This window comes from Castor canadensis, chromosome 11, assembly GCF_047511655.1.
Source record: "Castor canadensis chromosome 11, mCasCan1.hap1v2, whole genome shotgun sequence".
NCBI classification, from domain to species: Eukaryota; Metazoa; Chordata; class Mammalia; order Rodentia; family Castoridae; genus Castor; species Castor canadensis.
The window spans coordinates 797,402-808,298 of NC_133396.1; the positions used below are offsets into that span (position 1 = coordinate 797,402).

The window sequence follows — 10,897 nt, forward strand, 5'->3', positions numbered from 1 at the left end:
CCGACACCGAGGTTTAGTTGAGAAAGACCGCGGAAGGAGGATTGGCCACCTCTGTTTGGAGGGACTTAGAGTCCCCGTCTGAATTTGGTTGGGAATTCTCATTGAGTGGAAGGAAGGGGTTACAGCTCTGGAGGCTCCACTATTGGAAGTCGTGGGAGATGTCCCCAATGGTCAGGAACCGCGCCGGCATCCTCAGTGGATGCCGTTTGGGCAGTCTTTGGGTAAGGATCCTAAATCTGGTGTGAATGGAATTGCGCCTGTGAGAGTGGTCTGGTTGACCGGCCAGTACTTGTGCATGTTAGAGAGTCCTGTGCAAATTCGTTTGTCTGCTGGAATTGTCTCTCTTGTTCTTTGCTGTCTCCTCTGTCCCTCTCTCCTGATCATCATGGGACAGGCTCAGGTAACTCCTAAGACCCTCTTTCTGAGTCATTTTTCAGAAATCCGTGCTAAGGGACACAATTATGGCGTGGAAATTAAGAAAGGTAAGTTTAACACTCTTTGTTCAGCAGAATGACCAACCTTCAATGTAGGCTGGCCTCCTCAAGGTACTTTCTCCTTGGACACGATTAAGAAGGTCCGAGACGTCATTAATAGACCCGATCTTCACGGCCACCCTGATCAATATCCCTATATCCTTATGTGGCAGACTTTGGCAGAGGACCCTCCTTCCTGGCTGCAGCCATTTATCCATGAGTCACCTGCAGACCGGCCTACGATACTGGCCATGTCGGGGAACACCCCCATTCCCGTTACTTCCCCTAAAAAGCCTATTCTACAGGAAGAACTGATTCTCCATCCATCCTTGATAGACTTAGATTTTGAAGTAAATCCCCCACCATATGTCGCTGCCATATGGAAACCCCAGAGGAGGAGCCCTCCTCCACTTCCACCGGGGCCCCCATCCTCCCGGTTCGGGCCCTGGGTGGTGCTGGTCTCAATGGGGGACGCACCTATCAGTATTGGCCTTTTTCAAGTAGTGACCTGTACAACTGGAAAGCCCAGAATCCTTCTTTTTCTGAGGACCCTAGAGTCCTGACTAATCTGTTTGAGTCCATTTTGCATACTCACAGTCCCACATGGGATGACTGTCAGCAGCTCCATAAGACTCTATTCACCACCGAGGAATGGGAGCGGATTCTCACTGAAGCCAGAAAGAATGTCCCCGGTGACAATGGACGACTGACCACCCTGCCAAACCTGATTGATGATCGTTTTCCTTTGAACAGACCCGACTGGGACTATGGGGATGCAGAAGGTAGGGAGCATCTCTGGGTCCACCGCCAGACTCTTATGGCAGGCCTCTGGGTGGCAGCTCACCGCCCTACCAATTTGGCTAAGGTAAAGGCAATAATGCAGGGGGAAAATGAAAGCTCAGCCGCATTCCTTGAGCATCTTTACAATGCATACAGACAGTATACCCCCACTAGACCCACAAGCAGAGGTGAATCAGTCAGCCATGATAATGTCCTTCATAAATCAGGCTGCCCCAGATATCAGGAAGAAACTATATAAGCAGGAAGGACTTGGAGAAATGACTATCTGGGATCTGATGAAAGTAGCCGAAAGGGTTTTTAACACCTGAGAAACCCCAGAAGAACGAGAGGATAGAATCAGGAAGGAGAATCAGGAACGACAAGAAAGGATTCGGAAGGAGGACAGGGAACACCAGAGTAAGGAAAACAAGAAACAGCAAAAGGAGATGGCTAAGATATTGCTAGCAGGAGTCCAGGGTCTGGCCGGACCAAGTTCTGGATGGACCGAAGAGACCAACCCAGGCTAGACCAGGGACAATGTGCCTATTGTAAGGAATATGGACACTGGAAGAAGAAATGTCCCAAACTCCAGGGTTGCCTGGGACCAAATAGCAGGCCCAATAATGACACCCAGGTCCTGTTAGCCGGAATGGACAGTGACTAGAGGGGACGGGACTCGGATCCCCTCCCCGAGTCTTGGGTAACCATATATGTGGAGGGAAAGCCCGTGAGATGCATGGTGGACACAGGGGCCTAATATTCAGTCCTTAATAAACCTACTGAGCCACTGTCCCAGAAAATTAGTCTCGTACAGGGAGCCACTGGGTCCAAGGCATATCAATGGACTAGCAAGTGTCAGGTGGATTTGGGCCGACATCAGATGACTCATTCCTTTCTGGTCATTCCTGAGTGCCCTGCCCCCCTTCTGGAACGCGATCTGCTAACTAAGGTGAGGGCTCACATTCACTTTGAGCTGGACAGTATCAAAGTGACAGATGGACAAGGACAGCCCCTCCAAGTCTTGACCATGTCTCTCAAGGATGAACATCGCTTGTTCTCCTTGCAGGACCCTCCCCCAAAACCTATTGAGTGGTCCCCTGAAGTGGCTTATGGATTCAAACCTACCCCCAGGCTTGGGCAGAAATAGCAGGTGTGGGGCTGGCGGAACATCAAGCCCCAGTAATAGTAGAGATCAAGGCTTCAGCTCAGCCCATCTGAGTCCATCAGTATCCCATGTCTTCCGAGGCATGGAGGGGGATTGCCCCTCACATTAACCGTCTCCTGGAGGCCAGAATATTATGGCCCTGTCGTTCTGCTTGGAAAACTCCACTCCTCCCCATTAAGAAACCCGGGGGAAAAGACTATAGGCCAGTCCAAGATTTAAGGGAAGTAAACAAGAGGGTCGAGGACATCCACCCCACAGTCCCCAACCCCTATACCTTGCTGAGCCATTTGCCCCCCTCCCATGTTTGGTATACCACTTTGGACTTGAAAGATGCTTTTTTTAGCATAGCCCTGGCACCCAATAGTCAACACATTTTTGCCTTCGAATGGCATGATGAAAATACAGGAACCCCCGGACAGCTAACATGGACTAGACTTCCACAGGGTTTCAAAAACTCCCCTACTCTGTTCAATGAGGTTCTTAATCAGGATCTGGACTCATATTGCTGGAGCCACGGTTCCATCACACTTTTGCAGTATGTAGATGACTTGCTTCTGGCAGCTGCATCTGAAGCTGAATGCCGGCAAGCCACTGGAGACCTCCTCCAGGAGCTGGGGAAGTTGGGCTATCGGGCCAGTGCAAAGAAGGCTCAAACTTGTAGACAAACAGTCACCTACCTGGGGTATGAACTAAAAGAGGGAACCAGATGGTTAACAAATGCTATGAAAGAAACTATTCTCAGACTCCCCGTCCCCACCTCAGCTCAAGAAGTCCGCGAGTTCCTGGGGACGGCGGGCTACTGCCGGCTGTGGATATTGGGGTATGCTGAACTGGCAAAACCCTTATACGAGGCAACTAAGGACAAGGCCCCTTGGGCCTGGGGGCCAGATCAACAAAAGGCCTTTGAGGAGCTCAAGACCACCCTCCTGAGAGCCCTGGCCCTGGCACTGCCAGACCCTCTATAGCCCTTCACCCTCTTTGTAGATGAAAGGAAGAGGATAGTGAAAGGGGTACTAATGCAGCACCTAGGGCCCTGGAAGCGTCCAGTTGCTTATCTATCCAAAAGGTTGGACCCAGTTGCAGCGGGTTGGCCCCCATGCCTGCGGATCATAGCGGCAGTTGCCCTAATGGTAAAGGACGCAGATAAGCTCACTTTTGGGCAACATCTGAAGGTGGTAACCCCCCATGCAGTAGAGGGGGTCCTAAAGCACCCTCCAGGTAGATGGATGACCAACGCCCAACTGACTCATTACCAAGGGCTCTTGCTGGATGCCCCCCGCATCCTCTTCTCCGAACCAGTCTCTCTGAACCCCGCCACCTTGCTGCCAAATCTGGACCTGGAAGCCCCTCTACATGACTGTCAGGCGATCATAGCTGAAATCACCCAAGTGTGCCCCGATCTCCAGGACTCAGCCCTACCCAACAGCGAGCTGGTATGGTATACAGATGGAAGTAGCTTCATCTCGGATGGGGTGCGTAAGGCGGGGGCAGCAGTGGTGGACCAAGGTAGGAGCATAATTTGGAGTGCTCCACTGCCCCTAGGGACCTCAGCCCAGAAGGCCAAACTGATCACGCTGGCAGAGGCACTCGAGCAGGCTGAGGGAAAACGAGTGACTGTTTATACCAACAGCCACTACGCTTTCGGCACCGTCCCTGTACATGGCGCCATCTACCGGGAAAGGGGTTTCATTACAGCAGAAGGAAAGGAGCTATGTAACCTCCTGGAGATTCAGAGATTATTGATTGTGGTGCAGAAGCCTCAGGCTGTCACGGTAGTACACGTTCCTGGTCACCAGTCTTCCCAGACTCCAGAAGCTATGGGGAACTGGCAAGCGGATGAAGCGGCCCGAAATGCTGCTTTGGTCTCCACGACCCTAGCGCTGACTTTACCCATGCCTGAGCTACTGCACTTGCCACCGCAACCTGAGTACACCTCGGAAGACAGACAGTGGATCCAAGGTCACCGATGCCCGGGGTCCAATCAGCAAGACTGGTATTGTGATGACGAAGGGCGACTGATCCTTCCTGAAAAGTTAGGACTATTTCTCCTCTCCAACCTACATCGAGCCAACCATTTAAGCAAGAAGAAACTACTCGCCCTCCTCGAGTCGGCCCGCCTCCTGTTCCCGCACCAAACAGCCCAGATTCAAAAGATTGTGGACCAATGTGCCAGGTGCCAGGCTATGAAACCCAGCAAAAAGGGGACTCCTACATACAGGTACACGGGTACGGGGGAGGGCGCCGGGACGGAGCTGGGAAGTGGATTTCACTGAGGTGAAGCCAGGAAGGTATGGGTATAGGTATTTGTTGGTTCTGATAGACACCTTCTCAGGCTGGGTGGAGGCCTTTCCTACAAAACGAGAGACTGCTCAGGTTGTAGCTAAGGTTTTGCTGGAGGAAATCATACCCAGATATGGCATCCCAGAAACTCTAGGCTCTGATAACAGTCCGGCTTTCATCAGTAATGTCCTACAAGGGCTGGCCCAGGCAGTGGGGGCTAATTGGAAACTGCATTGTGAATATAACCCCCAGAGCTCAGGGCAGGTAGAAAGAGTGAATTGGACCCTAAAGGAGACCTTATCTAAATTAGCCATTGAGACTGGCGGAGACTGGGTGGCCCTCCTACCCCATGCCATCTTCTGGGTTCGAAATTCACCATATGTACATGGATTGACAACTTTTGAAATTCTATATGGGGCTCCGCCCCCCATTGTTGTCCAAACTCTACTGGACCAAGACCCCAGTACAGCCCCAAATTATTTGGCCAGCTTAAAAGCCCTACAGGAGGTCCAACGAGAGATCTGGCCCTTAGTGTGCTCCTTGTATGAGACAAAAGATGCATCAAACCCGGAACATGGCATCGTCCCAGGGGATTGGGTATGGGTAAAGAGCCACAGAGCCCGCACTTTAGAAGAAAGATGGAAGGGCCCTTAATGGTCATTCTGGTTACCCCCACTGCTCTTAAGGTTGACGGCGTCAGGCCTTGGGTCCATCACTCCCATGTGTGTCAAGCCAGTCAGCAAGAACAGGAAGAGGCTAGAGAGTGGATCGCATGGTGACACCCCAATAATCCATTAAAACTGAAGCTCATCTGGCCCAGGAGACATACAGAGCAACTCTCCACGTGACTCTCAACGCCCCCCTGCAGTGACCTCCAGACCAGGGCAGACCCCAGGGTCCATTAGCCAGCAAGATGATAAAATTCCTCCTGCACATTCTAAGCCTTCTGTGTCTATGCTGGGTGGGACCTGCCCAGAACCCTAATCCCCACCAGCCCTACCACCTCACCTGGGTGGTCAGAGATACATCCACAGGGGAGATTCTCACTCAGACCTCCAAGGTGACCCCTCCCAACGTCTGGTTCCCTGATTTAACTTTTGATCTGACAAAACTGGTGGCCCGTGCAGGGATTCTAAAGGATAACTTTTACGTCTTTCCAGGACACCTAAAAGGTAAAAGTAATAGTAAACAGTGCGGGGGGCATCGAATTATTTTTGCACTTCCTGGTCCTGTGTGTCCACTGGCAACATCTGGTGGCCACCCCCTGAAAAAACAGACCTAATTACTGTGTCTAAGGGCTGTATAACAGAACAAAGAAGCCGCTGGAGGCCCCTCTGTGACCTTGTAAAAATCAAATTTACAGAAAAAGGTAAAGCTGACAGTCTATGGATATCAGGCCTCATCTGGGGAATTTGCCACTATGACCTGATGAGGCTTGGGGCCCAAGACCAGGGAGCCCTATTTACCATCTGGCTCACACAGCAACCAGCCCCTACTTGGGCGATAGGCCCCAATAAAGTACTTAAGCCGCCCTATGTGGAGCTGCCTCCCCGACCTCGCACAACCCCGGTCCCTTCCCGGCCTCACACAAATGCTAGTATTAAAACTCCAGGACCATTAGGCACCGGCCCTCCCTTGGTGAAGCCCAGTCTCATGACCGGGTCCACAGACCCCCTCTGGAATTTGGTAAATGCTGCATTCCTAACATTGAACCACACCAGCCCTAATATGACTACCTCCTGCTGGCTGTGCTATGATGTGAGGCCCCCATTCTATGCGGCAATAGGACTAAATGCCACCTACAATGTCTCGACTAGTGAAAACCCCACTCAATGATCCTGGGGAGACCGTAAGAGAGGTCTGACCATACAACAAGTGAGCAGCCAAGGAACCTGCTTAGGGAAGGTGCTGGCGGGAAAATAGGACCTACGTGCTGTTATAGATAACAATCCCACCTGGGGCGATGGTATTAAGTGGGTAATTCCAAAAGGCAATGGATGGTGGGTATGCTCACAGTCCGGGCTTACCCCTTGCCTATCAACTAATGTCTTTAATGGCTCTAAAGAATTCTGTGTCCTAGTGGCTGTGCTGCCCCGCATCATCTATCATTCTGAGGAGAGCCTATATTCATACTGGAATACAGGAACAGGTGAGAGAAAGAAGAGAGAGCCTATTTCTGCATTAACCATTGCTACCCTACTTAGCCTAGGAGTGGCTGGAGCAGGAACCAGCATAGCCTCCCTGGCTACTCAACATAGCAGGATGTCCTCACTGCGCGTGGCCATAGACGAGGACATAGAGAGAATAGAAGCCTCCATTAGTCACCTAGAAAAATCCTTTACCTTCCTATCTGAAGTAGTACTTCAGAACAGACGGGGGCTAGACTTGTTCCTTCAGCAAGGGGGGCTATGTGCAGCCCTAGGAGAGGAATGTTGTTTTTATGCTGATCATTCAGGAGTAGTTAGGGAGTCTATGTCTAAAGTGAGGGAAGGACTGGCAAAAAGGAAGCGGGAAAGAGAAGCCCAAGAAGGTTGGTTTGAAGCTTGGTTCAATAGGTCCCCCTGGTTTACTACCCTGGTCTCCACCCTGGTGGGTCCCTTGGTTATACTGCTGCTTATCCTAACTTTCGGCCCATGCATTCTGAATAAGCTAGTGACCTTTGTAAAAGATCGAGTTAGTACAGTCCAACTCATGGTCCTGAGACAGCAATATGAAGGGCTACCTAGCCCTGAAAATATTTATGCTTATCACCCAAATGAGCATGATTCCTCATTACGAACATCTAAAGGGGGGAATGTTGGGGTACTTTAACTGGCAGCCCACCTAGCCTAGAAATCAGCTATAACTGGCATGATCCTTGGGTAACCTCGAGCCCCACTCCCTGGAACAAAGGGAGGTGAAACCGTTTCTGGGAACAGGGAGTGTTTCCGATTAATCTTGCCGAATGGAATGTGAGTCAATATGTTAAGACATCTGGTGTTTTCCAAGTTCCTGACAGGTGAACCTGATAAGTAAACGTCTGGTGTTTTTCCAGTTGCCAATAAATAATCTTACCCCACCACCAGGATGTGGGCAATGTTAGGAAAATGTGACCCCAGGGGCATGAGGAATTCCTATGTGACAATGATTGATGCTTTAAAGAGTATAAGACCTGCTTAAACTGCATCAGGGTCCTTGTTGAAACCTGCTGCATCAGGCGGATACTCGGACCCTAGCTAGCTATAAATAAACCTCACCTTGTGACTTACTATGTCTCAAGTGTCCTTTGTCCTCTCAGAAGGTGGCCGGCCTCAGACCCTAACAGGAAAAAGAAGAGTTCAGTGAGTCTGGGTAGATGGAGGACTGGTCCAGAGAGCTGAGCTGAGGTTCTTGAGAGGGTAAAACTTGTTTCAGCTATGGCCCAGCATCTGACTTGGGGTGGGTGGCCAAGAGCCCAAGGGGCCCCACAGCAGAAAAGAACAGCAAGGCGGGTGTCATTCACTCTGTGCTTTGCCAACAGTTTTGAAAGTGACTTGTGCTGTCATTGATCAGCCTGTGAGGCTCCAGCCAAAACGCACCCACAAGTAGACATTGCTCTGCCAACTCAAAGTCATTCTGGCAGAGATTATACAAAAGAAGGGAAAAGAAAGGTGCTTGTCCCCACTATGTGAGCATGGTATCTGTGTAGCTCTGGGGTGGGAGGAGACTCACCAACACTGAACGTGAAGTGGGAGCAGTGGGGCACGTTGGACGCCAATGAGCCCTGAGGAATGTGGGGTGCCAGGCTGTGGTGCCCACTGAGGCAGTCTGTGAAGGTCCAGTTCTGAGCAGAGGAGGGCGCTCCTGGAGGGCAGCCCTGAGTATCCCATGGGAGCATGTCAGCTAGAGCACCCCTGCCCCATTTCCAGCCCCCTTGGCTATCACAGGGCTGCCACTGTGACCAGGATCGCACTACTTGCTGGTGACATGTGCTCTGTACAGACATTTCCCCCAAAGCCTGCAATCAGTCATGCTTTGCAGCACTGTTGAGCCCTGCACATCACCGCACTGTCGAAGCGCCTGTGGTAAGGTTCCCTTTGAGTGTGAGCCAGTTCGCCACCCAGCCCCCTTAGCATTGACTCAGACCTGCCAACAGGAGCCTGAGTGTGGAACGGGACCCCTCCCCAGACAACCTGTGCCGTACCTCCAGACTGTGCACTCGGCTGACTCTGCAAGCACTGATGATCCCAACTCCTGACTTAAGGGATGAAGATTGTGGACGTCCATCAGCACAGCTCTGATTCCCAGAAAAGGTGGGTGGCTCCTGGAAAGCTGGGTACCATGCAGGTCACGCAGGGGAGCCCTCAGGACACAGGTGGGCACAGGAAGCAGATGCTGAGGCTGACTCACCTCTGAGTCTCCACTTATGTGGGACCTTTGAGGAAATGTGAGACTGTTAACAATGGTTCCTGGAAAAGAAAGAATAGGAATTCTGCTCATCCATCACCCCAGCCTGGATGCTGCTTCACTCACCTCCCAAAGGTCTCAGCTCTCCAGCAGAACAACTTGAGGGGCAGGCAGGTCCCAGCCCCACTGACTCCCAGGATGACAAGTGTCCCACGGTTTCAACTCAGCTCCACGCCCCACACCTGCCAGTGAGCCAGCAGAGGAGGGAGTAGGGGTGAAGATGGTGTCAATCTTTTCACCTCCTACCGTCATAGGCTCTTGTAGACTCTGATCAGACTCTTCGTGTCCCACGTGGAAGCATCCAGACAGGACATGCAGGTGTAGCAAGGAAACAGATAGAGTTTATTAAAGGGTAAGGGAAAAGTTACAAACAGCGATGATGGGCCAGGTATGAGGTAGAAGCAGAGAGAGAAAGCCCGTCCTGTTTCCAGGTGCTCTTAAAAAGCTGTGCTAGCACATATGAATAAAATAAAAAGAAAAATAAAAAGCTGTGCTAACCAGTGACAAGGGAAAACCCCGGGCAATTCCTCACATAATGGATGAGTGGGGAAAGGTCTGGGTGGCTCCTGGGCCAAGGGGTGGTGATTTGAGTTGTCCCCCAGGCTAGGGCATGAGTAATCTGCACATATTTGCAGTTGAAAAGAAGACTCGGACAAAGAGAAAAATGTTCAAATCTGAAATACGACATTAAAGTCATATATGTTCTAAGAGTTCTGAACTTTCTCTAAGTTAGCCTGCTTCACTTTTACATTGTGAAAAAGAGTAGCCAGGTATGGTGGCTCACACCTGCAATGACAGCACTCAGTGATAGAACAATAATGTCGCCATTTTGTGAATCAGCCAAAATGGCAGCCCCGCCCTTAAACCAATTCCCGCGCTCTAAGGCAGCCCCACCCCTACCAGAGACTCCAGCACCTGTGCCAACTTCCTTCCCCTCCCCCTTCTATAAAAGCCACGGCTCGCCCAGTTCGGGGCTGCGCCATCTTTTCCCCGGCCAGCCTGGCAGTTTGGGGTTGCCATTAAACCTTGCTCTATGCACGTGAGACTTTTCTCGTGAGCTTTCTTTGAGAGTGGCGTTTTTCCTAACACTCAGGAGAATCCCAAGTTTAAGGCCACCCTGGGAGAGGGAGAAGGGGATGGGGAGAAGAGAAAATTAGTTTAAGGGTTTCTGCTAGAAGTATCAAAATAGGATGTCTAAGATCCAGAAAAGCACAGTAACTGCAGAGTTATTCAGAGATTTCTTTGGGACTAAAACTAACAACAGCAAACAAGCCAAACCAAGAATCTGCTCTATGCCACCAGCAAGAAGCAGTAAAGTGAGTGACAAAGGTTGTAATTGTGGGATAGATTTAGACTCTGCCAGATGTGACCATAAATCACGAATACAGCCGTATTAATAGCATCCACATAGGCTGCTTGCCAGGCCAGGAGTCCATGTGGAGGCTGAGGCAGGAGGTTCCCTTAGACCCAGGAGTTCAGGGCCAACCTGATCAGCATAGTGAGACCTAGTCTCTTTAAAAACCAAGCAAAAACAACCAAACAGGCTGAATGTTGGAGCTCCCAAGCTGCCTAAGGGTCCTGTATCTGCTTCTGTAGCCTCGGGACCAAATGCTGAGATGAACCTTGCACCAAATAAACACTGCTGCTGGGCATACCACTCACCCCCACCAAGTCCAAGTTCTTCACCATTTGAGTCACATCCCTAGCACTTGTGATCGCAAGGCAAGCTAGAAAATAGAGAAAGAAATTTATTGGCACTCATAGGTGCCATTAG

General features: G+C 50.8%; 1 long non-coding RNA gene across 1 annotated transcript; it reads right to left on the bottom strand.

The window, feature by feature from the left end:
- Positions 1–7,928: 7,928 nt before the first annotated feature.
- LOC141414024 (uncharacterized) lies at positions 7,929–10,483 on the bottom strand. The gene is made up of 3 exons (XR_012439128.1): positions 9,190–10,483; positions 8,861–9,091; positions 7,929–7,995 (listed from the first exon to the last, which is right to left on the bottom strand). It is a non-coding gene; the product is annotated as an uncharacterized lncRNA (long non-coding RNA).
- Positions 10,484–10,897: the final 414 nt, after the last annotated feature.